The 27,165-nt window shown below is 41.8% G+C and overlaps 1 long non-coding RNA gene across 1 annotated transcript in view; it reads left to right on the forward strand.

Moving 5' to 3' along the window:
- LOC311431838 overlaps positions 1-27,165 on the forward strand; it is a 157,155-nt gene that overhangs the window by 106,052 nt on the left and 23,938 nt on the right. The gene's annotated exons all lie outside the window — the stretch shown is intronic.

Below are 27,165 nucleotides of genomic sequence, written 5' to 3' on the forward strand. Positions count from 1 at the left end.
AAGACAGCCCCAGTCCCCAGGCAGGGAAAAAATCAGAAGTAGACTCAATGTGTAGAAAACAATGTAGAACATGAAGAAAAACTTTTTGTGAAAGAAGAGAGGAAAGTAAGGGCACAGTGGATGCCCCAACATGCGGAATTTGGTGTAAGTTGCTGTAAAATAGAACGCACTTCCTCTGCTTTGCATTCTTTGCATTTATTATTATTATTATTATTATTATTAGTGTTATTAATGTTATTATTATTATTATTACTGAGTGCCTTCACTGGCCAAATTCAGCGGTGACTCTTCCTTTTTATTGTAATAACCAGAGAACAGCAGTTAAACACACTGTTCATTACTTCATTGGTTTCCATCAAACCCTCTCACAGTCATCTTGCCTTAGGTATGAAGAATTGTCCCCCATCGAATCCCTCTTTGTCTGGAAGCCACTCCATATTTCTGACCATCCTCAGCGTCCTTTGTTTGTTGGCTCCTTTTCTGAGGTTGTGGAGGGACATGGAGAGGACAGGACAGACAGACTAGCACTGCATTCTGTGTTATGAATATTCAGGGCTGTATTGATTTCCTTTATTCCTTTCCTATACTTCCCAATTATTGAGAGGTCAATTAGACCCTCACCTCTTCCAGTAACGATGAAGAAAAGATTTTGTCTGAGTCAAAAAGAAACATGCCAAAACCCAAACCCCCAAAATACAAGCCATGAAAATCTATTGCTTTGATTCTGGAAAAAATATTATGTGTTCAAAACCATGCATCTACTTCCTACAAAGCTGTTACCTCACATCCATTTTCTTGAAAAGAAAAAATAAATAATAATAATAATAATAAAAAAACCACAGCAGGGTCTTGAATTAATTAAATAGCATTATGTCAGCACCGCACAGAAAAGAGGCTTAACAAGAAGGAGAGGAGAATCTGACACAGACCTTACCACATTAGTTGTCTGCTTTGTCCACGGGAGACTTGGACAGAAATTAAAGTACCTGTATGGCAGCTAATAATAAAGGATAGATTTCATAGCAGTGGAAATGGGCCCAAACTATTTAGTTCCTAATGTTTCATGGACAGTTTGGATGTAGGTTTTTGGCTCAGGTGTAGTTTGGAACAGTTTCCAGCTTTGGCTTTTTTCTTGTGCTTCAAGGCATTTGGGTTCTATTTTGCTATAGATTTGGTAGAAATGTATGTACTACAAGGACAAGCAAAATGTGTTTGTGTGTATATATCTATTGTAAATAATGAAAAATGGATGGTGACCTTACATTCATAGCAAAGATCTCAAAGTATATACCCCATATTTTTTCCTGAGCTACAAAAGTATAATAGTTTCCTCTCCCTCTAAGGAAGGACATGGAAGAAAGCAATCTCAGTAAATATATACTACTTCATAAAACTTCCCTAACTTTTTTTTTTTTTTTTTCCTTTTCCTTTATAAAAACATGCATCTTTTATGAAATCTGTAACAATGAAGAGAAAGTACTTTGGTTCATGTTATTTATACTGAAAAAGTGTTTGTAATCATTCTGCATTAGGCAAGTATCTTTTCCTATGGCATCTTTGAAAAATTCTGTTCTTCTTGCTACTTACCCCAAAACTGCTGCAAGTCTGTTTCCCAGGAGACACAACACAGTCCAGACTGATGGGTTATCTTCTGGGATGCGGAGTGCAGAACGTAGCCTCTAACGGAGCTTTCCCAGATCCGCAGTCTGGAACCTCAGAATCTCTTCCCATGGACTGAAGTCTTTATCTGTTAGTTAAGAAGCAGCAGAGAGAATCAAATATGCATTCCCCTCATTAAGGTGAGAGATGGGATGAGTGGGATGAAGAAAGAGCCACAGCATCTGTAGATCTCCTGGGTTGGAAGCTGTTCAAAAATCAGTGTTTTGAAGGTGTCAAGATCACCCCTGAATATATTCTTACTCTCCCAAACTTTATAAATAGAATAGAAATCTGATACTCTGTTCCCAGTAGTAAAAACGAGATGTGGAGTACGTGCTGGACAGTCAGGGGCATGTGCTTTTATCTGTGTATGTGTGAGTGCGAGAGAGAGAAGATAGGAAGAGGGAAACTTAGTCTTCTTCCCTTCAGAAAGATGACCGTGATTAGAGATGACCATGTGGACAGAGTGTGCCCATGTGATCCCTCATTCCTTCATTATCCTCCCTCCCAATAATCAAATATCCACCTTTCTTCAACAGCCCCATCCCTTCTAAACCCCATTCTCAGCTTCCAAATTCTCTTCCATCTAAGCCCTGATCCATCTAGATCTCCTCCTAGATCTCCCATTCCTCCACATATGGAAACCTTCTCTGAATCTGCAGATTTGCACCTAGACACCTCCTAGGCAGATGCTGTAGTCCTCTTGTTGCATCCTGTGCTTGCTTTTTCTCATCTTGTTGTGGTGATTTCTATAAGCTGAATACCAGTTGAACAGATTAAAAAAAAAAAAAAAAAAAAAAAAAGGAGACAACAGGGACATGCAGAATAAAATATATGTGCTGTATGTAGTTCAGTGTTGTGAAAAATGGCTTCCTCCTCATGGGGCTCGAATTTGCATCCAACATCTGCTAGGCTACTTAGCTCTTCAGTGGACACCGCATCATTGCTGCACCGAAAAGGCTATCTCAGCATAAAAATAGGGCTATCTTAGAGGGATGCTTGTCCAATATTTCTCTGTCCTTTCTGGCAGTCTGCAGCCTGGCACTTTTTGAGCTAGAGGTTAGGTCTGTATCTTCCTGTTTAATAGGTCCTTGTGGACTTCTGTTACTTTGTTTAATTGCATTTTAAAACCCTTTGATATTTTAACCCATAGAGCATGCTGTGGGAGGAAGATCCACAGTTTATCCTAAGCTCAAAGGCCGCTTCAGCGAGGTGTGCAGATGTGGTCTCCATCATGACACTACAGCTGAAATGGTGATGAAAGAATAAAGTTGAAGCTGAGTGCAGTTCTGGCAATTTGTGGGCCAAGCTGTGGACTATGAAATCAGACTCAGAGGATATAGGGCTGGTAAGTGATGGAATAGCTGTCAAAGGAGAGACACAGGTCACAGTCCTTTACTAAAAAAATTATCCTGTAGCTTACTGTGCTGTCTCCCAGCTATACTCAGCTTACTCCAAAAGCTAGTTGTTGAAGGAAATAAAATATTTCTCTTCCCAAAAAGTAAGGCTGGGAAAAGTAAATGTCAGCCCAAGGCTCAAAAAGCTCCTCTCTGGTGGGGTAATGCAGTCCTGCGGCCACATAAGTTCCTTCGTAAAAAATGGTATAAAAGGAACTTTTGTCAGTCGCTAGGAGAATGTATCTGCCTCATCAAACACTGGTGAAGCTAATAAAAAAAGTGGGGTGGAGGTGTGCTGGAATTCCTCAAGAATCCCTACAAATATTTGTTATATTGCATTTCAGATGAATCCCTTTTAAAGTTCCCTGCTTGACCGCCCAGAGCATTTCTGTCTTCTAGCCCCTCAAATAATCGTTCAAATATGAAACTCAGACCTTGAGAGTACTTTTTTTTTTTTTTTTTTTTTTTTTTTTCCTGAAGGAAAATGTGAAGACAAACAACTGCCTAGGATAAGCTTCTTCTTATCTTCATCTTGTAAAACTCTTCCAGGAAAGCTAATTAGAATATGTAAGACAGGGGAAAGAAGCACCAGAAAAGGAAAGGAAAAAGAGGCCTTGAAACCCACAGGCAGTCAGCGAGGAAAGTCCTGGCCTTTACAGTTCCTGTCGACAGCTGGAGAAGTCTGGAAAAGGTTTCAGAGTGAAATCTGTGTCTCAGTGATTCATTGCTCCGAGGGGAGGTTTAGCAGCACGGGCAGCTGGGCGGCCCCAGCCTCCCCGTGCCCAGGACAGAGCCGGTGGCCTGGTGGCGGCAGGACAGTGCTCCAGGATCGTGGTCTTTCCCAGGGGACAGACCTGGGCCTTAGGCACCCAGACTTCTCCACAAAAAAGATCTCCCTCAGCGGGCCACAGCCCCATACTGCACCTACCCCTGACGTGGCTCCCGGAGCTGGCGTCCATGCAGCGGCAGCTGGGAATCGTGGCATGCAGTGATAGCAGAGGGCTGCTGATAGAACCAAAGGGGTTTTTATTATTTTTATTGCTGTCAGCGATACGGTAATAATAGCAGTAAGTGTATGTGGGCCCTTCCCCAGGACGTTTCTGAGTGCAGTGGATGGCTTTTGGTTGAGTTTCCTGACTGGCAATGTGGTGAGGTGGAATTGCGCTGTTACCTGATTTCCAACTGCACCTTAGAAAGCTCAGGTAGATGTAATATATTTGTACTGGTGATTGGTGATAAGGGCTGATGCTTTTTGAAAATCGTCTTCCTGCAAGTTTGATCCTAGAAGAAGTCAGCCCAATTCTCCCTTGGGTGCCTGAGAGCCCCCTGGCACTGTGGACCTCATAAGGGAGGGCACAGAGGTAGGCCTCAATGGACTGATCCCCAGGGAGGATCACTCAGGATCATTCCCTCATCTCATGAGGTTTGCCCCCAAAATTTGAAGCATGTTTATTTTAAAGCAAGACACGGAAATAATATTTTCCCTTTGATCTACCTGCCAGGATCTTGCTCCCAGAGTTTGCTTCTCTCCTGCGAGTGCTGCCGACGTGCAGGACAGCTGAAGTAGGAGGTGTGAACTTGGGCAAGCCACTAATATTGAGGTGCTTCTGTTTTCCCTCTTGTAAAAAAGGCCGTAGCAATCATTACCTGACTTACAGTGCATTGAGGGGCTTATTATTTGCTGCAGACTTTGAAATCCTTGGCAACCTGGTGCTATCCCATATCACTTCTGTGTATTGTAAGGAAAGTGGAGTGAAGTGCTGATCTTGGTTACCATCTGCTGAATCAATAACAAGCCTTCATTTCACTTTTTTTTTTCTTTTTTTTTTTTTTTTTTTTTACCTTCAAGCCAACTGATGTTCCTGCAGTGCTCTGTGTATCCCTCTTTTACTTTTCAGCTTTAAAATTTTCCATTTTAGGTCTTCCCTTATAATCTCTCCTTTAGCCCATGCTCAGTCCAAATGTGCCGAGCCCCCTCCATTTCCATCAGCTTGGTGCCTTGCCCATTAATTACTGCTGTGGAGCTTGTCAGATGGCTCTGAGAAACTCCCAGCCCTAGCGATGCTGTGCCGTAGCCCCTTGCCTAGCCCAGCAGTAACATCCGTGAAGAATTCCCCTTTGCTAGTGAGCCATGGTGACCTCTTCTTCCTGAAGCCATGCTGACTATTTTCAGTTAATCTGTGCTTTTCCAAATGTTCTCCCTTTTGACTCCTAAAAGAGTTTCAAAGGCTTTTGCTCACAACTCATGTCAAGCTGACTAGTGTGTAGTTTCCTACTATGTCTCTATAGGTTCACTTTTAAAGTTATGGCATTATGCATTAGTCATACTCCTTTTCCTCAGAGACCTCTCCTGAACTCAGTAAACTTAGGAAAACATCCACCAAAGTCTCTCCAGTTCCTACTGCTACTCTGTTCAGTGTCCTCTGATGTCCTTGGCACCAGAGAGCCAAAACCTGGTCCTGTGGAAGATCCTGGGCACATGCCGCATCCTCACTGCGCCCCTGGAGTTCAGAGAGTAAGTCCAGAGGTGCCAGAGAAGCTATTTTGTCTTTGCACAACTGTTTGCACAACCTCAAAGTCTGTCCCAATAATGCTTGAAATAGTTTTTAATATTACTTGCAAGAGCAGCCTCAGGAGAGGTGCTGTAATTTACTATAGACCTTGTACATCTTCAACTATATCTCAAAGCGAAAGTTAAATATCAGTTCCTTAGTAGGACTCCTATGTTGCATTTTCTGTCCAAGTAATTCATTTGCCGTCTTCTTTTGCAATATTCATATTCCTGATGGTGTGAATTCTGTCCTTTGTTGATATAAAAAAAAAAAAAAAAAGAGAGAAAAGAAAAAAAATTGTCCCCTGATATCAGTGTTAGGCAGAGGTTGCTTAATTTCTCTACATTTGCACTTTTCTGTAGCTTGTTGCCAGAATCACCAAGAATTTCCTTAGTTTATTACATGTGGTTTTGAAATAATTACCTTTCCTATGATATTCAGCTTTACACTACTAACTTGTTCTCCCACCCTTCATTCAAGTGTACTTTCTGCATAGGATTTTCATACCAACATCTTCACCTATCTTGGTATTTACATTCTTGTTCTTACAAACAGGCATTTATATTCTGTGAAATATATTTGTTCCAAATATTTTCATATCTAAATTTAATTAATAAATGAGCATATGAAGCAATAAAAATGGAAATGCGCTTATAAAATTTGTAGTCATGCACGACATTTGGAAGAATGCATTTTATTTTTAGGATCAACAGGAGAAATGAAGAGAAGCAGAATGTACAACTGTAGAGACCAATGATGCAAAATGATGTTTAAGGTGTAGGTTGTTTTTTTTTTTTTTTTTACTAACAGATTAGCAAGGGAGCATACAGGTTATTTAAGGAGAAAAGGTTTTCCATTCATACTGTAAAAACCTCTTTTTATTGCGTAACATAGATTTAAAAAATCTTCATATAAGTGCTTATAGTACTTCAGAATTTGACAAAAGGCCAGTATTTTCCTGACTAGGTATTAGAGTAGTCTTAGGTCTTCTGGATCTGCCTTCATGTGATTGTCTGGGAATGAGGGGATGCTTAGGAACTTTACCTGCAATCCGTCCCAAAATATTTTTTTAGCAGGAAATTTTCTGAAATTATTCCTTCTCTGTGTTCCTTCTGTTTATCTTTCATTATTCCAGTAATGATAGCATGGTCTTTGAGGACTTTCTCTATTTTTGGATGCATTTCTGTACAGCTAGGTGGTTGGCAAAGACAGGATGTTTGTCTTTTTTTGCTTCTGTTTTTGGTAAAAGTCAGTGTGAGTTCAAGGGCAGACTGAACATGTTCTTGGAAGAGAAACCCAGTGAGGATTATTAATACACAGGCACCTCATCTTAATCAAGAACTTCCGAGCTCCAAATAGTTGGAGAGTAGGAGATTACTGATGGGAAGTTTCATATATGCTTGTCTCATTCTTTCTCTTCCCTAAGCATCCATCCAACTACCACAGTTGCAGAGAGCGTTGCGTGTTCAATGGGCCTTTGCTGTGACGTGTTATGTCTTGCTGTCTTTCCTCCAATGCAAAGATGTTTTAATGACACAACATGGATTTGGTTTTACCTGGTAATTGCTCCCCTGCTAGGGGAGCAATTCAGGTACCTGGCAATGTATTAGATGTCACCAAATTGTTCAGGACATTTGGACAGGACTGGAAAATGTAATGTAAGTCCTCTTCTAAAAGACAGAGCCTGTCGCAGAGGATCTCAGTAGACCTGTGTCCTTCTGGAGAGGTAGTAAGAGGCCAAGAGGGACACCCTAGGGTGCCTAAGATGATGTGATGCAATTGTTTAGGCACTCGAATCTCACCTAAGGCTGGCTGTTCAGTCACTGAGTGTAGTTAAAAAAAATGTGCTCCCTAAAAGGTTGCGTTTACCCGGTGTGTTTTAGACATGGATCTTAAGATGAGATGACTCACCCAGTTCCTAAGTCATTCTTTCACGTTTCTTGTTAGGGGAAACAGAGGGCTCCCAGATAACTAGCTAGCTTTCCAAAGTTACAGGACATGAGTATGACACACCATTGCTTTTGTCTTCTTTCCATGTCAAATTTGTTAAGAAAAAAAGAAACAAGGATCTGATCTCGAGCCAGGCTCATACATTGTCTTCCTGCTGTGGTTGTCCCAGCTGAGCTGCTCGTGTGATACCCTTTCACTCTTCTGTTAAAATGTGCAGGTGTGAAATCCCACCAGATAGCACCTGTCATTGGAAAATGCTTGCTTTGGCAGCATGTGTAGCCAGTACACTCACTGAGTCTTTCCCAAAAACATTGAATTTGAACTCTGCTCCAGGGTCCTGCAGGCAGTGATATGTACTCGTATTTATTAAGCTGACTTCTGTGTTAAGTCAGCTTCTCCTTCAAAATTCCCTGTATATATATATATATTCAGAAGAGATTTTTCCTCCCTCTTTTCAGAAGCTGAATGGAGACAAATAATAGAACAGAGACCTTAAAGCACTTCTAATGCACTGCACGCTACCCACAGCCACCTCTTCAATTAAAGTTAGATCTGCTTCTGGATTGTATCCTTATGTGGAGTTCCAGTTTCCAAATCCTCCTTTCAGAGACTCCCTGAACCTGGGATGGTTGCATTTTCTGCTGCTAACCGTTCCAAATTCACCATCTGGCACTTCTCAGCGCTGGAGAGTGAAGATAGTTGTCAGTAGCAATGCAAATCATTGTTGTTTTGTTAAACTAACCTATAGTACATCCCCTCTTTTTCTCTTGCTTCCAGAGGGTATAAATAATAATGTTTAAAAATGAATAAACACACATGCAAAGACATATAATATCTCAGCCACATTCCAAAGTTCTTGCTCAGGTTTTTCATTGACTTCCTGTGCCAATAAAACTCCAACTGAAGTGAGCATGATTTTGGTAGACTAAAAGTTGAGTAAAATTTGCACAAGAAATCTGGCAGAAATTTGCAACAGCAGCACTGGCAATTTGGTTTAGAATGCTTATTAAAAGTTTATGGATAAGGAAATCTGAAATGGCATTTGTGGCTTGGAAAAAATGTCTGTTTTGAGGACTTGGCTTCCCCAAACCCCACCCCGCTTCATTCTCTCTCTCGTTGTATAATTATTAATGCTTAAGAATGAAATTCTGAAAATCTTCTCGCATCTGCCACCTCCTACAACAGGAATAAGAAATCTACCTCTGGAAGAATAGTAAATTACCTAGTGTAAGACACACAAGGAGCCTTGCAGCATCTTTGCTTTTAGTCATTCTCATTGATGAGTGGGCTGTTGTATTAATTGCTCGGTTTAATTGAACAGCAGTCACTTTGAACACTGGGTTTGTATACTCCCCTCCTCAGCAATGCAGTTCAGGAAAATCTGTTGAGGATGGGCTCGGTCACCAAGTGCCCATTCAAGGCTGTATTTAGCACCTGTGGGATCCTGCTGCCTGTGACACTGTGAATTAGCGTGATGAGAAACTGTGGAGCGGTGGAGCTGCCACCCTCTGTCCCCTGGGACTGTCGCTGTGCAAAGTTTTGATCTCCTCCTACCTAACAGGCAAATGAGATCATTTCTTCAGATACGAGCCTTTGTTAATTATTAGCAGAGATATTTAAAAAAAAATGAAACAACAAAACGTAATCTTGAAGAAGGGAGCACCGTAACTGCCGCAGAAGCAGTTAAGGATCTGTCTGGAGATCTTTGAAATTTCCTGTTAGTGGGATTTCCACGCTGATACAATCTAACACTTTTTGGGGACTGTGTACTTCTGTTCTGCCAAGATATCCAAATTATCAGTCTCTTGATGATAATATTCATGATACTCAAGCAGACCAGAAAGAGCACTAAAATGGAATTCAATTTAACCATTTCCACTTTATTAGTTCTAAAGTTGCTGATAAATTATCCAGGTGCAGTATATCCTCTCATTATCTTGTTTTGTTTAGAAACACTCCATCCTGCTGTCACATACTGCTGTGTGTGTGTTTTTCTCTTTCTACCTTTTCAGGTAGAAAAAGGGCTGGGTCTCATCCTGACCAAAGGTACACCACTATAAATACAGAGCCCTGCTGTTTGTTTGCTATTACATGGCTCTAGTTTGCACCAATACAAATCCCGGCAGCATCTGAAAGTTTGCATGGAGAATATTTTTCCTGGTCAACGGTGTGTTGGCTGGTCTAATTCAGCAGAGTTCCCACAGAGGTGCTGCCCGTGGCTTCACCTGCCCTCGTGCTGGTTCTGTGGAAGACCTGGGTGAGTTTTCTGCTACAATCCTGGTGTACTCTGTGCACAACTGATCACTGCAGCTTGGCCATGGTCGAGACCCAAATTCCCGCACCCCAACTTGTCCTCTGATGACATTCCTGCTAATGAAGGGTGGATGTGGCAGACTGCCCTCCTCCTGCACCTCTGCCCCATCCTCTCCCCACCTCCCAAAAGGGAAACCTTTAGAGGGAATGCAACAAAAAGCACTGGAGACACAGAGAGACAGAGAGTGCCTGCGGTTCAACAGCACCAAACTAATCTGTCAACAAAATCTCATTACGGTAATACACAGTAAGGCTTTCATTGTCCTACTGAGGCAAGCCCATCCTTGCCCTGCATTGTTTTTCTAGAGAACCATTTTCCCTGATCCCACCACCTCTTTCCTTATGCTGGATGGTCACAGCCTCTCCCTGTCCAGTTGGGGAGGGGCAGACCCCAAGGTTGGCTCTGAGGGGTTTACGGCTCTAGCCAGAAAAGTGGAGTGAAGCAAAGGTTAACTGCTCTGGTGGTTTTCGGAGCTGGGTCTGGTGCACATGTTGCTCTCAGCTTTTGTTTGCCTAGCTCTCAGTGCTGAGTAATACCCGAAGTTTCATGTCACTGCAGCTACAAGACTTAGTACCTGCCCTTGCAGCTTCAGACCACAAGGTACAGACTGACTGACGACTGGTGAAGGAAAGGATTCGGTTGCTTTTCAGTGACATAATATCTTTGGCACCAAATACATTCTCTATTTCACACTGTCACACATCTTACAAAAAAATGAGTGTTAGGCTCTGTGAAAGCAAATGTCTGCAGCAGAAGATCTTGAAGCTCACAGGAGAACTTTCCCCGCCTGTAAGGAGCCCTGGTCATTGCTTTGTAGGGCAATAACTAGGCAAACACTGCAAGGGAAACATCCAGGGGGCCTGCACAATCTTCTGAGGGAGAGCTACGTGAGTTATTGAGACCGAAAGTATAAGTGATGAGCTGAAGGATTTCTCCCCTTGTTTGCAATTCACACTGACTCTCTAATATCTAAGAGGGTGTTTTTTTTTTGTTGTTGTTTTTTGTTTGTTTGTTTGTTTTTCACTGAGAAAAGCCTGTTCTCATTTACAGTTAAAAAAATGTTATATTTTCAAGTCTAGTAAACAATAAAAAGCAATGAGGTGAACAATTCAAATAAGTTAATTTGGCACATCATGCTTGCCATCCAAATGATGTTTGAGGAGGAAGGCAAGAAATGAATGAAAATAGAAGCTGAGTTTTGTTGTCAGGCTGAACAGCTACCTCCTAACCACTTTTGTACAGGCTTTAATCCTAAAAAGAATACACGTTCTGATCATGCCATTAAGTATAAGAATGTTTTAAACTTCTATTTCTTGCGTTTTGCTTCCACAAAATACATGAATTCACTATTCAGTTGAAGGTTTATAAATTGGGTTTATGAAAGAGGTAACGATTTTTGAATCTTGTATTACCTAATTGTTAAAGGCAGTCCAGGGTATTGCTAAACATGTCTGAAGCCACAAATAAAGTTGTTTTTATGTCTGTCCCTTTGGAGAGGTAGACTGACTTGGTTTTAAGACTGAACTGTACAGAAAAACCTGTTTTCACAACTGAGATTTGGATAGACATTTTCCCTTTTGTTTTGCTGCTGTTGTCTTAAGTTATGTATAGATTTTTTTGTCAAAACAAAACAAAACAAACAAACAAACAACAACAAAAAAAAACTCCTCTGGATCTTGCAATACAAACAAAAGAGCCGAAAGGATGTTGAGAGTGACATATTGTGATTTATTCTTGCCTGCCATTCATAATTTTGTATTCTTACTGGCTCATCTGTGAAGATAATATGTTAATGTATTTTAAGATGATTGCCACATAAGCTGAAGGTGTATACACTTATTTATTTGCCTTTTAATGCAAGGGTATGAAAGCTAGGATGCTGCTGAGATACGATGTCAAAGCTGTACCTGGAAGAAACTTGTGCAGACCGAACTTGGCCCAGTTTCCTGTTTTATTGAAACCAGACGCCTTTGCAGCATTTAGCTCTCAAACCTGCGTGCTTCACCCAAGACATGACCTCGGGAACTGCTGTCACCCAGGGCATGATATGGGAGGGCGCCCCAGTGGCTGCAACCACAGCAGTCCAGAAATGGTGGGCTTGGTGCAGAGGTCTCGCTCCTGGTGTAATATATAAGGATATTTAACTCGGTGGGCTGGGTTAACCACAAGCAGGGCCAGACTCGAGTCTACATTACTCTGGAAAGTGAGGGATGTGCCCAGGCACACCTTTTGAGGCAGATTAGCACCAAACCCTTTCAGGCCATGTGAGATGCCTCCACCTCCCAGTGCTGGAGCTACACAGGGTCTGGGAGGCATCTCCATGGGGCAGAGCTTCCCTCCTGGCACTGCCAAGGGTAAACCAGAGCAGGGGAAGGCAATGGCCCAATTTGGCTTCCCCCAGCTGCCATATGGTGCCTGGATGACCGTGTCCAGCTGCCGCAAATTAAGGCTGTCCCTAGGCCTCAGACTGCTGGAGGCTGTGCTGGAGCTGGGCAGGACATCAAAGGAGCAGCTCCGACCGACATCTCAGCGGTACTCTGTAAGGCCACTCTGCCAAGGCCTTTGTAGTTAGTTTGGGATGTGCACGGTTGGATGCAACAGAGGTCTCCAATGCCCAGCTGAACTTCTGAGGCTCAACAAATTGTTGGTTGGCTTTCTTATTCCCTCATCTGTTTCAGCTTTCTGTCCTCACCTGTCTCTGGAAATAGATGCTTTCCCTTACCACAGAAAGCAGCTTTTAGATATCTTGGTTTGCCAATGGAAACTGCTACAAGGCAGTCTGCACTGATGGGATTTTCTTGTCAGGGTTTGGCCCTTCTGTGTTGTCAGTTCCTCCCCTTCCCCCCTGTGAGCAGAGGGAGGACTTGCAGGCAGCTGCCACCTGAGCAAGGCCTCCTGTGTACTGGCGGCGTTTTGCAGATAGAGGAGGGTGTAAGATAACTGGTTTGTGAGCTGCTCTGGTTGCTGTGTCTAGAAGCACAGGTTAAATGGATCCTGTGTCTACAGTGATACAAATATACTGAGGCAGAGTTAAAATTCCTTGTCAGAGCCATGGAGTAATCACAGGAAAAGTAGCATTTGAGGGAAAGAAGGTTTGTATAAAGTATGATCGTGTATGGCCTGAAAGCAATCTCTGCAATGGGAAATCAGAGCACAGGACTACAACAAAGCTTCTTTTCGGAGGACATAGTTCTAATTCCTAGAAGGGATTATTGATGAAACTTTCTATATCCCTGCCCTGTTGTGCCTTGAAAGCCACTCACCCTCTGTTTAACAGTATAGAAGTCTAACATATACCCTAAATGTTGTCTTTAAACCTGAGACAGTTGTCCCACTGTGTAGTATAGATCAAGTAGTCAGGGTTTTGTACACTGTATTTCAATAGAAGGAAGCATTTAAGGGGAAAACAGTAACATGAAACATAGCTTGAGACACCAAGGCCAGCGGGATGGAGGTTTAGATGTATTTATTTACGTTTCAGATAATGTGTGCAAGATGGGAGATGACAGTAAATAGTTCACAAAACTTTGTGAAAAACTGAGTATTTCAGACACAAAGTCATACATATTATATTTTTCAACATTTGCACTCTTTGTGAAAGCATTCTTTGTACGTCTTGTACCTCTAAAACACTTAAAGTCTTCCCCAACCAAAACATCTTTTAGCCCTTCCTTATCAGATGCTATAATACTAAGGTGAATTTCACCCTTGTTGGTCAAGACTTCCGTTTCCAAAAGTGCTTCTTTATCTTCTTATTTGTTCTGCTTCCTCTGGCTGAGTTGCTCTGAGGGAGGAAAAAAAAAATCCTTTTTATGGGTTACATTACTTATGCAGCAGGCATGAAACTGCAAACACCTGGTAGAGTTTCCCTTGTGTGAGCTGCAGCCTACCTCAGAGTGCTCTGCAAACATCTGAAACTCATTCTGTGCATCTCAAAGGCCCACTCCATCACTGATTGAATATTTTTATGAGATTCATTATGGAACAGCTGTGATTGATACTGGTGATCACACAATGGAGGCTATTAATGTTTGAGATGTGGTCACTGTCATCTAGAAGACTAATTATTAAATTAAGGTAAATACAACATATACCCCTATTCTACACGTATTATGCCTGCTCTTGGCAAGTAACATCTGGATGAGGTGATGCTTGCTGTAGGCATGGGGGTGGCTGGAGTATTGGCTCAGAAGGATGTTAATTTTGGCTGGTGAACTGAGAAGTAAAATACCTGAAAGAATTGCTAAATTAGTATCAGATTTAAAATAGCTAACCAAGAACTGAATGGACAACAGAATATTTTATGACTGGGCTGGTGCCTTTCTGTGTGTATCTCGATGCATTTCTGTTCAGTACCAGGGAAACCCCAAAATTTCCCCACGTCAAGTAGTCTGCAGTAACTGTGGCATCATCTCAGGCTTGGAAATTCCATACCACTATCACTATGGAAAATAACGAGGTTTTTAGATGTACCGTGAATGTCTTTTTCATGGATGGAAATCCTGCACAAATTCAGACCTGGCAAAAGTACCTGCAGAGCTGTGTGTATGTGTGTGTTTGCACACACGTATGTAGCATTGTGTCTACACACAAAGTGTGTGTGTGCTTGTGCATGAATGTATGTACATACTCCACAACCCATTTTGATTGAATGAGATTGTCACACGAGCAGCATTAAGGAAGCTTATTTTCACTTGGGGAGAATCAGCAAGTGAGCTACTTCATAACTTAAAAATTATCTCTGGGACCTGGAGCCCGGCCACGAGCAGCTGAATGCTGCTAGACATAACAACTGATTCACATGAGGGGCACTCTCTGGCAGTTGCACCCTTTGAAGGAGCCTGTGCCCTCGATCAAAAACGCATGTGGGAAACAGAAAACAAGTAACTTAAACCTTTTCTTGCTGGCTTGCACCGTCAGTAGTTCTTGGTATTTAGTCTCAGTTCTTCATAAATACTATGGTTTGCGTAAGGTTTATATACTAACCAAGAAAAACTCAGCAGAGTCACATGCTGTTTAAACTACTTCATTGATCACAAACTGGCTGTAGAGTAGGGATTTGAAAATCACCACCATGGCGAGCTTTATTGCTACAGCCCATATCGTGCTTCACAGTATTTCCCATTTAAAAGAAACTTGTCCAGGTTGTTTCATCTCAATGGAATTATGTTGTTTTATACCTGAAGGATCATATGTCCCAACGTAGAACAGAGGACAGAAATGCCTTTTTAATTTTGGCTGCTTTGATCCTTTGTTGATAGTTTTCCTCCAATCTTTTTTCAGTTTAATGAAGTGGATACAGTTAAAAGACTACAATACAAACCCAGAAGTTATTAAAAGGGAAAACAACTACCTTTTATTCGCTTTTTTATAGGCAGACTCTGCTTGTCTTCTTGTTTCCTGTATTTTTTGTTCTTAAAAGTCAAGGGCAAGAAGATCTGTAGTCATAAAAACACACAGGGATTCTTTACTTTGTATCTTGCTAAGAAATAATAAATCAAAAAGATTATTTCTAGCTTTACTGTTTCTACAAGTGGCCAAATTCTCCTTTCAGTTATACCTGGGTGACTGTGTTGAATTTGGTGCTGCTCAGTGGTAGAGATGAGAATTTAGCTTGTATTTTATAAATGAATGAAGTATTTTACCAGGTTCTCCTTTTCTTCCTGTGTGAGTCAGTTACACGATCCATTCAGAGACTCGCTCCAGCTGGGACTTTACACAGTAATCCACAGTACTCATATGCCAATCTCAAGTTTATACTAGAAAGAATCTTTAAACAGTTATAAGTTCAACAAAACAGAAATTCAGGGTTCAGTGTCAGAGAATTAATCTTTCTCCAGATGTAACAAAATCTGCTCATCGTAGATGATCTCAGTTTATGCAGCTGAAAACTGCATTTCTTTAAAGTGGAACTATGCTTAAATTTTGTATTTGGCTAAATTAAGGATCCAGTCCTTGATATCTCTTTCCTGACATAGCCACACTACCAGAGGTGACTACAACTCAACATATGGAGTTTCTCCAATGTAGACAAAGCCCAATTATGGCAAGGTTGAGTGGTTATTTGACATTTATATAAGGTACGCATACCCTTAGGTATGGAAAATTATCATTATTTTCAGATGGGAAATACCTGGCAGACTACTGAAGGAAGTCTGTGAGACCCTTTCTTGCACAGCGCAACATTCAGCTTTGTGTTTCACATTTCTAGCAAGCGTGAGTGTTAGAAGACAAACTGTGAGAGAAAAAACATGGCATGCTACTTCTGTGTGGTTTTTAAACACATGCTGCGCTTCATTCTGTGCATTCTGCAGTGCTTAAAATTTGCAAATTTCTTTTATATAGGCAAATCAATCCATCAGCATTTGAAAATTTGATGGTAAGGGCCTAGTCACATTGGCAAGCATACTCTGCATGCGGAGTTGTTCATATTGTGTTCTTAATATCCTAAGTATTTCTTCTGGGCTTCATTATCTCCAAGGCTTTTCTAACATCCTAGAATAATGTAGTCCTAAACGGAGGTTGGGTATGTTATTTTCATTAGCAGTTCTCTGCTGGGACCTTGGAGGAGATGATGAACAGCTGTTGAAGAAAGGCCAGTGGTGCGTTGTCTCCTACCACTTGTGCATAAGCAGCTGTGGCCAGCTAGCCAAGCACGGTTTCCAGCTTAGTCATCCACCCTAGTGGAAGTACTGGTGTTAGCACCTTCTAATGTTTTGAGGTACAACTTGAAAAACCTTGGTTTTTTTGCTCAACCTTGAAAAAAAAATGTTGTTCTCGTACCCTGAAGTCCTAATGAAAGTGGGACTTGGCTGGCCAAAAACAGAGGTCCACCTCTGAAAGCCTCTGTTTTTGCATGGTAGTATCTCATTAATATCACCATGATTCTTGTTTGCAGATGGCTTTGGAAAAGTTGTGAGTGAATTAGAAATGCAAACTGTGTGCAAAGAAAGGACAGGAGAGAGGTGGCCTGAAGGCTGTCCCAAGGACTCATCCTGACAGGTAGGAAGCAGGGCTGCAGTCCCGTGCTGCATTTCCAGCACGACTTTATCTGAAGTCACCTCCAGTTCTCCAGATAAAGAATGTGATATTGCCTCTGCATTTTCCAACTGTACTTCCCAGGAAATCCGGGCTGTGCTTCCAGAACCTCCAGATCTGAGTGTGCATGTTTTCTAACATAATTACGTTTCAGAGTTGATTGCTTAAAGTACCTGCAATGAGATCACATCCATAGCAAATGGACAGGGAGAACTTACTTGCTTTTTATCATAGCAACCAGATGCTTGAAAAGAGTTCTCTGTCAGCCATCCTTTCAAAAATCCTACATGATCTCATACATTTGTGTCCCTTCAACTTAGCTGCGTGCTTTTTAACATGTTTCATTTATTTTTATCTTATAGTATATGATTCAAAGGGAAAAGCAGCACGGAGCAGCTGCAGATAACCTAGTGAGGCCTGATGGCATGCACTGCAGTATACCTCAAAGGGTCTTGTTGAGTTTGAAGTGAGATTCACCCTCCTTGCAGCAGAGATGAAATTCAGTTACCACAAAACCTTCTCTTCGTTCCAGTGGACCTAAGATAAGGATGCCCAGAGTTAAGCATGCAAATCAGCTTTATCCGAAGCCTGAACTTAAGAGAAGATGACTCAGGGAGAAGCGAAGGCGAGTGCATACCAGCACGTATGAAAATTTTGATAGCATCAGTCCTGATTTTTGTTCTAGCTTTCTGTGTTTTCTCTAGTTCTAAAGGGAAGAGCTATGCTGCTTCCATAAGTGTATTTATTTTGTCCTACAGCGTAAGAGTGTACTGGATTCTTTAGGTGAATATTCCCAACACAGCAGTACATCCCATACTGCTGCTGAAATAACAAAACCTAAAAATATGACCAATACCAATGACAAATCTCCACCCCATATTTAAAGGAAAGCGTATTGGTGCTATTTTATTATTGGTTTTGATCTTTTTTTCTTTTTTTCTTTTTTTTTTTTTTTTTTAAATCTGAAGGAGCTGAGGATACCTAAATAACATTTCTTTTTCTGCATTTACTTGTACGTGGGTAGTCAGCCAGAGACTGCCACAGATAAAATTCCTCTCATGCTCTCTCTATTGAGTCTTCATTGTAAAAGACGTGACGTACTATAGAAAAAGACAGAAATCACATGTAAGTGTGTATACGCACAAATACATTGTATTATGTGCAGTGCAGTAAGTTTAGCACTGGAATTTAAGAGGTGAATCTGCCTGTCTGTTATTCTAGTCTTCTGCTGGTGTCACTCCTCTGTGACGTCTTGCGATTCGGAGAAGCATCCATTATTTATTTTGATTCCCCCAAGTGGCATGAGGCCCCAGGTATCCAATACATATCATCAGGCCCTGCAGTGAGTATGGAATTGCTAATTTTGGTGTAGTCTCACTTGTTAGCTGTTACGAGAGCAAGAATTGGCTGAACATTTCACAAAGGTTGGGGCTGATCTTCAAAACGTGGGATGCAGTGGTACTGCTATCTCTATTTTTCTGATGAAAAAAGGAGGGCAGGATTAAAATCAACAACAAAAACAACAACAACAATTAAAGGCATGTCCTAATTTGGGACACTGAGCTTCAAGACCACTTGAAGGGCATCCTTATCTGGACTTGCCAGCCAGCTCAGAGAGTGATGGGCTCTCCCACAGAGGGATTCATCAGGTCTGTGTAAGGTGTCGATCCTAGGAAGAGATGAAGGGATGCACTTCAAGTACAAATTTCTCTCCATAGACTATGAAGGGAGCAAGGGAGCAAGGACCAGTAGCTCAAAGCTGAGGTCCCAGGTCAGCTGAGGTGAACCCTTGGGAGTCTAATGTTTGCAATGCTGAAATGAAGACTCCAGTTCTTTCTGGATAGTTTTTTGGATATCATACTAGATTCAGGTAGCGGTGTTTCATTATATACAAAGTTTGTTATAATAAATACATACAAGTTTATCACATTGTTTATTAGATAGATACACAGATTTTGCAACCATACGTACAATGTTGTATACAGACAGTGAAATATAAAGGCATTTCTGAAAAAATGAAGGACAACTAATGCAGAGCAGAACTATGCTGCTCTTAAATTGAACTTTAGATGTTCTTCAAAAGGATTTTATAAGAAGCAGGTAGAGTTTCATGTTAACCATTTGGGAAAACACTGCTAAGTTCTTTATTACTGGCTAGTTTCAGGAGCTTACTGGATATAAACATAGGAATGTCTGTACAGCAATAGGATGGCTACAGTTTTGTATCAGTATGTATAAATATTTTTAGTGCCTGTGCATTTATTACTAGTGGTGTTGCTTTTTAAAGACATGAAATTTAATTCTGCTTCCTCTTCGATTCACTTTACAAGTGGTCTACTCAAATAATGGCCTACATAGGTTGCAGACAGCTAGTCGAGCAACTGACCAGAAGATTATCTGATTTCTTGACTGGTACATACTGCTGGCAGTTCTCTCCATGTCCAGAGATCTGTTTGCAGTAATTGTTAATCAGTTATGTACTGTTACATCACTTACTTTCTGCAGTAGATTGGATTGCAGTCCTTGTTCCTGTGTGATTGAAGACTCCTCAACTTTTGGACAACAGAAGGATAGAATTGCAGCTATTGCTGCTTTACCCAAGGCATTGTTACTTGGTTTGTTGGTTGTGGTGTTTTTTGTTTTTGTTTTTGTTTTTGTTTTTGTTTTCTTCTTTTTTTTTTCTTTTTTCTTTGTTTACCAACAAACATGCACTCCAGCTGAGTGGGCTGTACATAGTTTTTCTTATACAACCTGCTGGTTGAGTGAACTCACTCAGCTAATCAATAAGTCTGTTCTGATTGCAATTTATTCTTTCACAAGGAGGAAGGGAAGTAACTGGACAGTGGAGGGGTGATGCTTCCTGTTATACCTCAGATGAGGAGGCACATCTGAAAGAACTTTGAAAGCAAATAACTTTGTGAAGAAGTGAAGAAGTGTCTCCTTTCCCCTCCTGCTCCTCTCTGCTTTTCTGGTAAACTGAAAGTGGAAATGATGGTACTGGCGTGTCTCAAAAACAATCTTAGTGACTCTAACTTAACAACAGAGAAGTGTAACTTAAAGAGAAATAAACAGTTAGCTGTATCCTCAGCAACTATCTTCCACCACACCAGTCCAAGTGCTACCTTCAAGTCTGTTATGCTTCAGTTTCTTACTCCCTTTTATTCCCAAATTATCTCCTTCAGGCGTAGACATAAGATTTATTCCAGCTCTGCCCTTTGTTCAGCCTTTTAAAGAAAATTAAGTAGATTCCATATGACTTTGAGGAAAATATTTCTTACCATCTTTTCAGAAGGATAGCCAGTGTTGTGTTTCCAATCTGGTTTGTTTACTTCAAAATAATTTGAGAGAATATGTCGAAGCCTCTTTAGTCAACGTTGATCTGTTAAAATGCAAAACCACTTTTTTTCTTTTTTTTTAGAACGAGTGTAAGCATTAATTTAGTGCTTTGTGGGACAGCTGCGAAGATGCAGGCAGTACTTCTGAGGTTGCCTACAGAATAATCTAAATCTTGGAGAAGTTCACTCAGACCTAAGAATTAGCTGTTCATTTATGACCAAGTGAATTATAGATAGATCCTTCCAAAACTCTTGGTTTGACTTCAAATATCTTTTATCAGGAATCTAGAAACTCTTGCCATTACTGTGCCATTAATAGGAATGACTCTTTTATAGAGTTAAAGGAACAATCAATTAAAAATACCTTTTTCAAGTATTTAGCTGAAAGTATTATAACACTGCATAGGTTTAAAGCACACTGAAGAAAACGCTGAGTTCTTTGAATACCAAAACAAGTTTTCTGTGCTAATGGTCTTCCTACCTGAAGTGTGTAACATCTCTACTTTGCTGTAACTGGTGATAAAGAGAATTAATACTTAACAAAGGGATTTGTTAATTTGCGTTGTCCAAACAGAGATGACAAAGCTGACATTCTTAAATTATTTATCAATACATGGGGATTTTTAAATTATTAATTAATTTAATAGTAGCTGTCTGCTGCATTGATTAAGCAAGGCAAAAGCAAAGTCCTTCCCTTGGATCCAAATGAGAGCAGAATTACTGAAGGTACTTGATGTTGCTCTCTTCTACAGTGCTCATCAGTTGCATTGAGTGGGACAAGCTCTACGAGCAAATCGGTAACAGTGAGAGCTCTTAAAATTGGTTTAACATCTGTTATAGCTAAGAGTTGGAAAACTACTCATTCAAAAAGGGGAAGAAGTCAGAGCTGAGACCTAGGACAGGAGAACACAATTCTGCTCTCAGGTCTTCAAAACTTTCTACAAAGTTTACAAACATTGTATGTATGGCTAGTGGGATCTTTCAAAATCCATTGACTTTAAACAAAAAATAAAAATAACTAGTCTTTTTGATGATTGCAGTGGGCTATTGAGCTGGCTTTGCATCATCAGAGCACTACTACAAGTTAAAACGTCATCCATGGGAAACAGAAAGTGCTCATTTAGAAATCATTTTCCCTTATAGAAGGCTGTAACCTTAAATGCATTTGTATTAACAAAGATGATAAAATAATACAATAAGAGACCTTTTCTTCTCCAGAATTCTCAGAGTAATAAAAAGAACAGTGGGCAAAAGTGCTTTAAATATATTAACATTTTTTTTAACTCTGCAAGCCTTTGTTCTCAAGAAAGAAAACTGCTGTTTCACTTCCCTGAAGCCATTGGTAATATGATGCAAAAACATCAGAGAAAATCTAATCCAAGATAGGTGCAGTCCCCAAGGGAACATGCTCTTCTTTGTTTTATATTTCCATTGGAAATCTGGGAGATTTTGCATGCAAACATCTTATTTCATGGGGCTGCTTCTCAAATTGAGAGATTAAATCTAGCACAGTATAAAGGGCTTTTCAATAAAGTGGGTTGCACAGTCTTCTGTTTACAGAAAATTGATGCATCATCTGATATGTCTGAAATTGCTAACTTCTGTTTCAGTAAAGCTGAAGGAATTTCAACCAGCCCATTATCTAATCAAGAAAAATATTCCCTTAGCATCTTGTCTTAAGGTAGCTGGCTGGCAAGCAGCATTTGGACTACTATAGATCACGATTCATTACAGCTGCAAAATGGACTGATTTTCTTGGGAAAGTCATATTTGCAGAACTATCCATCATCCACAAAGTGTTCACAAACGCCTCAAAAGGTACAAAACAGCTATTAAATCCTAACTTCATTTTGGTTTTTCTTCCCCCCTCATTTCGTACACCACCAGAATTTAAATATTTAAGGTAAATGATCGTTATTGTCAGGTGAACGCTGACGGAGCTCACTGCAGTAACGACACTCAGTATGAGCCATAGTCGATTTCCCTGTCCTTGGAGCTTTATGGGCCCCCAGTGCCCCTGACATTTCCTGTTATTAACATACTTTGCTGGCACGCAGAGCTCGTGGCCCAGTGTTGAGCCCAGCACCTGGAGCAGGAGGCTGTCCTAGCTGTGCTTGGCCAGCGAGGCATGGTGTGACCCACCAGGGAGACCCATGCCATGTAACACGTCTCCAGGTGGCATGCCTCACCAGCTCTGCACACTGTGGACAACCCCTTGTTGTTCCCTTGGCTGCTTTCAGACAAGTGACGTTATTTAAAACATGAGCCACAAAAACATTTCAGAGTGAGGAACGGAGAGCTAGATGAAAGCTAGAGAAAGTGTGGTTGAAAAGTAGGGCAGGTGGCAGTGAGGGTCATGGCCCAGCGCCTTTACAGCTCTGGGACAGCAAGCGTTGACATATTGCATTTCATAAGAAAGCCTTGAAAGCTTTAATTAACAATGGTGACCTTTTCTGTGTTTCTTTCCATGAGTAGATCTCCAAGGGCTTCACTAATGAATTAACAAGAAGAGTGCACATCTCTTGAGTTCCCATCCACCCCTCCCACCGCTTCTTCCTTCCTCTCCATTCCTCCCTGCCATGCTCTTGTGGAGAAGAGCAGGTCTCATGTGCTTGCAGGGCAGGACTGTTGAATTTCTCCTGAGCCTGGATGGGGCTTCACCATTCTCTGAGGCAAGATAGGAGATATTTTTCTGAATCTAGCTTTATGAAATGTAAGCTGATACCTGTTCGCAGAAGGCGTAGTGAGAAGTGCATCCGAAGCAGAATCTTCTACTAAGTATCTTAGGCTAACATTTTCATCTCAAGATTACTTACATTAAAAAGTACATTTCTTGGTGTCCTGGTTTCAGTTAGGACAGTTAATTTACCTCCTAGTAGCTGGTAGGGTGCTATGTTTTGGATTAGGCTGAGAAGAGTGCTGATAACACCCCGATGTTTTAATTGTTGCAAAGCAGTGCTTACACCAAGCCAAGGACGTTTCAGCTTCTCACTCTGTCCTGCCAGCGGGCAGGCTGCGGGTGCAGCAAGAGCTGCGAGGGGACAGACCCAGAGCAGCTGACCCAAATTGGCCAGAGGGGTATTCCACACCTTATGGGGTCATGCTGAACAATATATAGGGGTGGCTAGCCGGGGTGGGGGGCCGGACTGCTCGGGGTTAGGCTGGGCATCGGTCAGCGGGTGGTGAGCAATTGCACTGTGCATCACTTGGTTCGTATACATTATTAGTAGTAGTACTATTATCATCATTATTGTTATTATTATTATTGTTATTATTATTTTTTCTGTCTTAATAAACTGTCTTTATCTCAACTGACAGGCTTCACTTTCCCGTTTCTCTTCCCCATCCCACAGAGGGAATGCGGAGGGTGAGTGAACAGCTGTGTGGTGTTTAGTTGCCGGCCGGGTTAAACGACAACATTTGGCAGAGGAGGCAATTCATACATGGACTTAGAATTGAGACTTTATTTAGACTGATATTTGTATTAATCGTCAAAAAAGGGAATTGCAAATTTCTGTGATTTTGACCAATTGTTATTTTGTGTGTTACAGCAGCACCTCTAGGTCCCAAACTGGCACTAAGGCCTTAATGTACAAGGCACATCACAAATATACAACAGGAGATAAGACCTTTCCGGATGAGTTTCTGAGCTAAGCAGATATATCAAGGTAAAAGGAGCACATGATTATACCTCATGTGCAAGAGAGGGCCAGGTCACCTAGCTGACAATCCACATCTGACTCACACTGCTTCCTTGCTCGGGAGGATGTTTGTTTTCAGCTAACAAGCCATTACTTCTACTATCTGTACCATAGGAAAACTACTGAATGCAGCAGAAATAAGTCAGTTGCATAAAAGTAATTAGAGCTAATGACAGAGACAAGAGCAGGCTGGGAGTGGGTGCCCCGTGCCCTCCCCCTTCTGCACAAATCATGACTGCTGGGGGGGACAGGGAAAACATCCGAAGATGCATGTAATGTGAGGGGTTTTAGGCATCCATTCAGGTAAATGCCCAAAATCTGGGGAAACAGCTTCAGACCCCTGATCCCATCTGAACAGGGAATGGAGAAAAACCTGCACTTGGGAAGTCCTCTCTACCAACTGCTCCTCTGGGGCCAACAGCAGTGAGGGACGTCAGGCTGTCTTCCCCTTGCCAGCAGCCTTGGCAGCCCCTTTCCCATCCCACTGGAAGCTATCGAGGCTTCATTCTCTGAAGGAGAAGGTCAAAGTCGTGTCTTTTTCAGTGCACCGGTACTTCTGAAAAGTTTAATCCATCAAAGGATTTCTGTGTAAATAAATGGATACTGGATGCATTTTGGCAGATGGTCTACTTGCATTCAGTGGGGGATGAGGGGTTAGGAATTGATTACTGCCTAAGATCCTTGTCAGCTCCACTGGCAGCATCATCCAGACCTTGAAACCAGTGTCATGTACTACCCAGCAAGGACAAACTTCAATTTTATTCAACTGGAAATCTTTGCTGAGGGAGATCTGAAGTAGAGGCTTAACCAGTTGTTGTTGGACATCATGGCAAACTGAGGCAAGGTGAGGAGAGATAATCTCAGGTGTGTCCCTCACTGGCAGGTCCCCGTTTCAGAGACTGCTAAATCAGGGCATTGATTTTGAATTCTTCCTGCCTTTTTTTTTTTTTTTTTTTTTTTTTTTTTTTTTTTTTTGGTGAAAGTATCAGATATAAGGGCGGGCTGCGACCACCTCCACCTCTCGTGCTGTGGGGTTTGATCCTGGAAGAAGGTGGAAGGGATGCATGACGAGCTGCCCTGGAGCCAGTCCCTGCCACAAAGAGTCTCCCTCATTGACGGGGAGGTAGCGCCGGAGGCTGGAAATTTAGGATAAGATAGGAATGGAAGCCCGCAGCTGGGGAGCAGAGGGTAGAGATTACTTTTTTATTATTTTATTTTAAACACATGTATTAATCATGGCTCAAAGCAGGGATGGCAATGGGAAACTGCAGCTGGAAAGGGTAAGGCAGGAGGAGGAGATGATTTTTATTTCAGACATAAATTATGTATTAATTGTGGCATGAAGGAGGGGTCAGTGTGGGAAACTGTAGCATGGGGAGGACAAAAAGGAAAGATGATTTCAATTGCAAGTATATTTATTAAAGCATAACTCAAAACAGGGACTGGGTGGGAATCTGCAGCTGGAAATCATAGGGCAGAGGGACATATTGCTTTGGGAGGGCATTATTTTAAACACATGAATTAAGTCCTTAGCTCAAAGCAGGCATGAGGGTGGGAATCTGCAGCGTGAGGACGGCGACTTGAGGGAAGAGGGTCTTCGTGCTTCTGCAGGCATGCTCAGGGCTGGTGAGTGATGCTGAACTGATCTTCCCAGAGCCAAAACACCGTCTGCTCCCCACGGTGGGCAGCTGATGTTCCCCAGCCTTCTCCCGGCAGTCATCTCTGCCTGACAGAGGCGGACGTGCCTACGTGACCAGTGAGCGAGGCAGCTGGCTCCAGAAGCTGTTTGCTGCTCAGCACAGCGAGTTTTGCTCAGTTTTGTGTCCGTACAGTCTTCCCGTGGGGTGGCAGCAGTGTGGGCTGCTGTGGCCCATCTGCTTTTCCCTTGTCCTGTGGGCAGCCGTCACCCCACACCACCGTGGTGGGTCCCCATCACTCGTGGTGGTGATGCCTGATCTCCAGGCTGTGGGCTTGATCTGCAGGAGCTGCTGAGGTGCAGGCAGGCTGCCGGGGCCAGCTGGGAGCAGGGCTGTGTGCTGAGTGTGCCGGCTCGTGTCTGGGCAGCAGGAACAGTCATTCCCCAGGAATTAGCCTAAAGGAGCTGGCTGGCATGTTTTGGAAAGGCGTTCTTCTGGAGAAGGAGGATCCTTGTTGCAAATGGTGCATGACAGTGGTAAGAAGGAGAGTGCTGATCCCATGGAAATGTCACAAAAGCACTACTGCCAATTCATATTCACATATCCTAAAGAAATCAGGCCTTTTCTGAGCTCTGAAGTCATGTCTCTGGCCAGTATGGTTTGTGTTACAGTCCTGAGAAGGAACACTGCAGCTTCCACAGGTTGATGTATATGAGAGCCACTAAACACCGTGGTTTTCCTTAGTGTCATTATAAAACCACCCATACCAAGTAACTTTTCCCTAACAAATCGTGAAGACTGCTTTATTATTTGTATTGTACTGTTAACTTTAGCGATTGTTTCTTTGCTCCAAAGAGTAAAACATACAGAATCATTTGATTCTAGGCTCTGTTTTACGAGCCTTTCATGAGGCACACCAGCACCTGTACCCCTCCTGGCTCTATAAATCATGCCACTGTAGCTGTGCTGAGGATTCCTTTTGAAATTCCCACAACTGCAAGCCCTCTTCATGCCTACTGGGTCAGTGTGCACATATTTGTGCACATATGTGTATTATATAAGTAAGCTTTCAATCGATAGAAGTGCACTGCTTCCCAGGGCCTAGTGCATTCAGAAAAAGTCACTCCAGAAGGGGATTCAAAGCGCCTGAACCATCTGATAGAAAACTCTCTGGTAGGCTCCAGAGCCTTTTGGTGGCTACATCTGGCACATGCTTGTGATGATGCTAAACAGTCAAGGAGATGGGAGTTCTTACCGCTTTGTTGGACGATAGTCAATGCTGTGCTCATCTGTTGTACCTAATTTTATATTACACATAATTATCTAGCACTAACTTATGAGCTGCAAATGAGAAATCTTTCAGAAGGTTTAGTGTTAGCCTGGTTTTGGTGTTGAGTAGTTGTTGTTCTTGAGGTACAGAAGTTTTGAGTTAAGTGTCAAGTCTGCCTTGGTACATGCTGGTTGAGAACACTCTGAAGAGAGACAATAAAAGATCAGTTTTCTTAGTGAAATAACGTATCTTTGCTGCTTTTGGGGGGATAAATGGAGTTGATATCTGTCTCTCTCTGTGTCTGCAAGATCT

This window comes from Aythya ferina (assembly GCF_964211825.1).
Source record: "Aythya ferina genome assembly, chromosome: 2".
Classification (NCBI taxonomy): domain Eukaryota; kingdom Metazoa; phylum Chordata; class Aves; order Anseriformes; family Anatidae; genus Aythya; species Aythya ferina.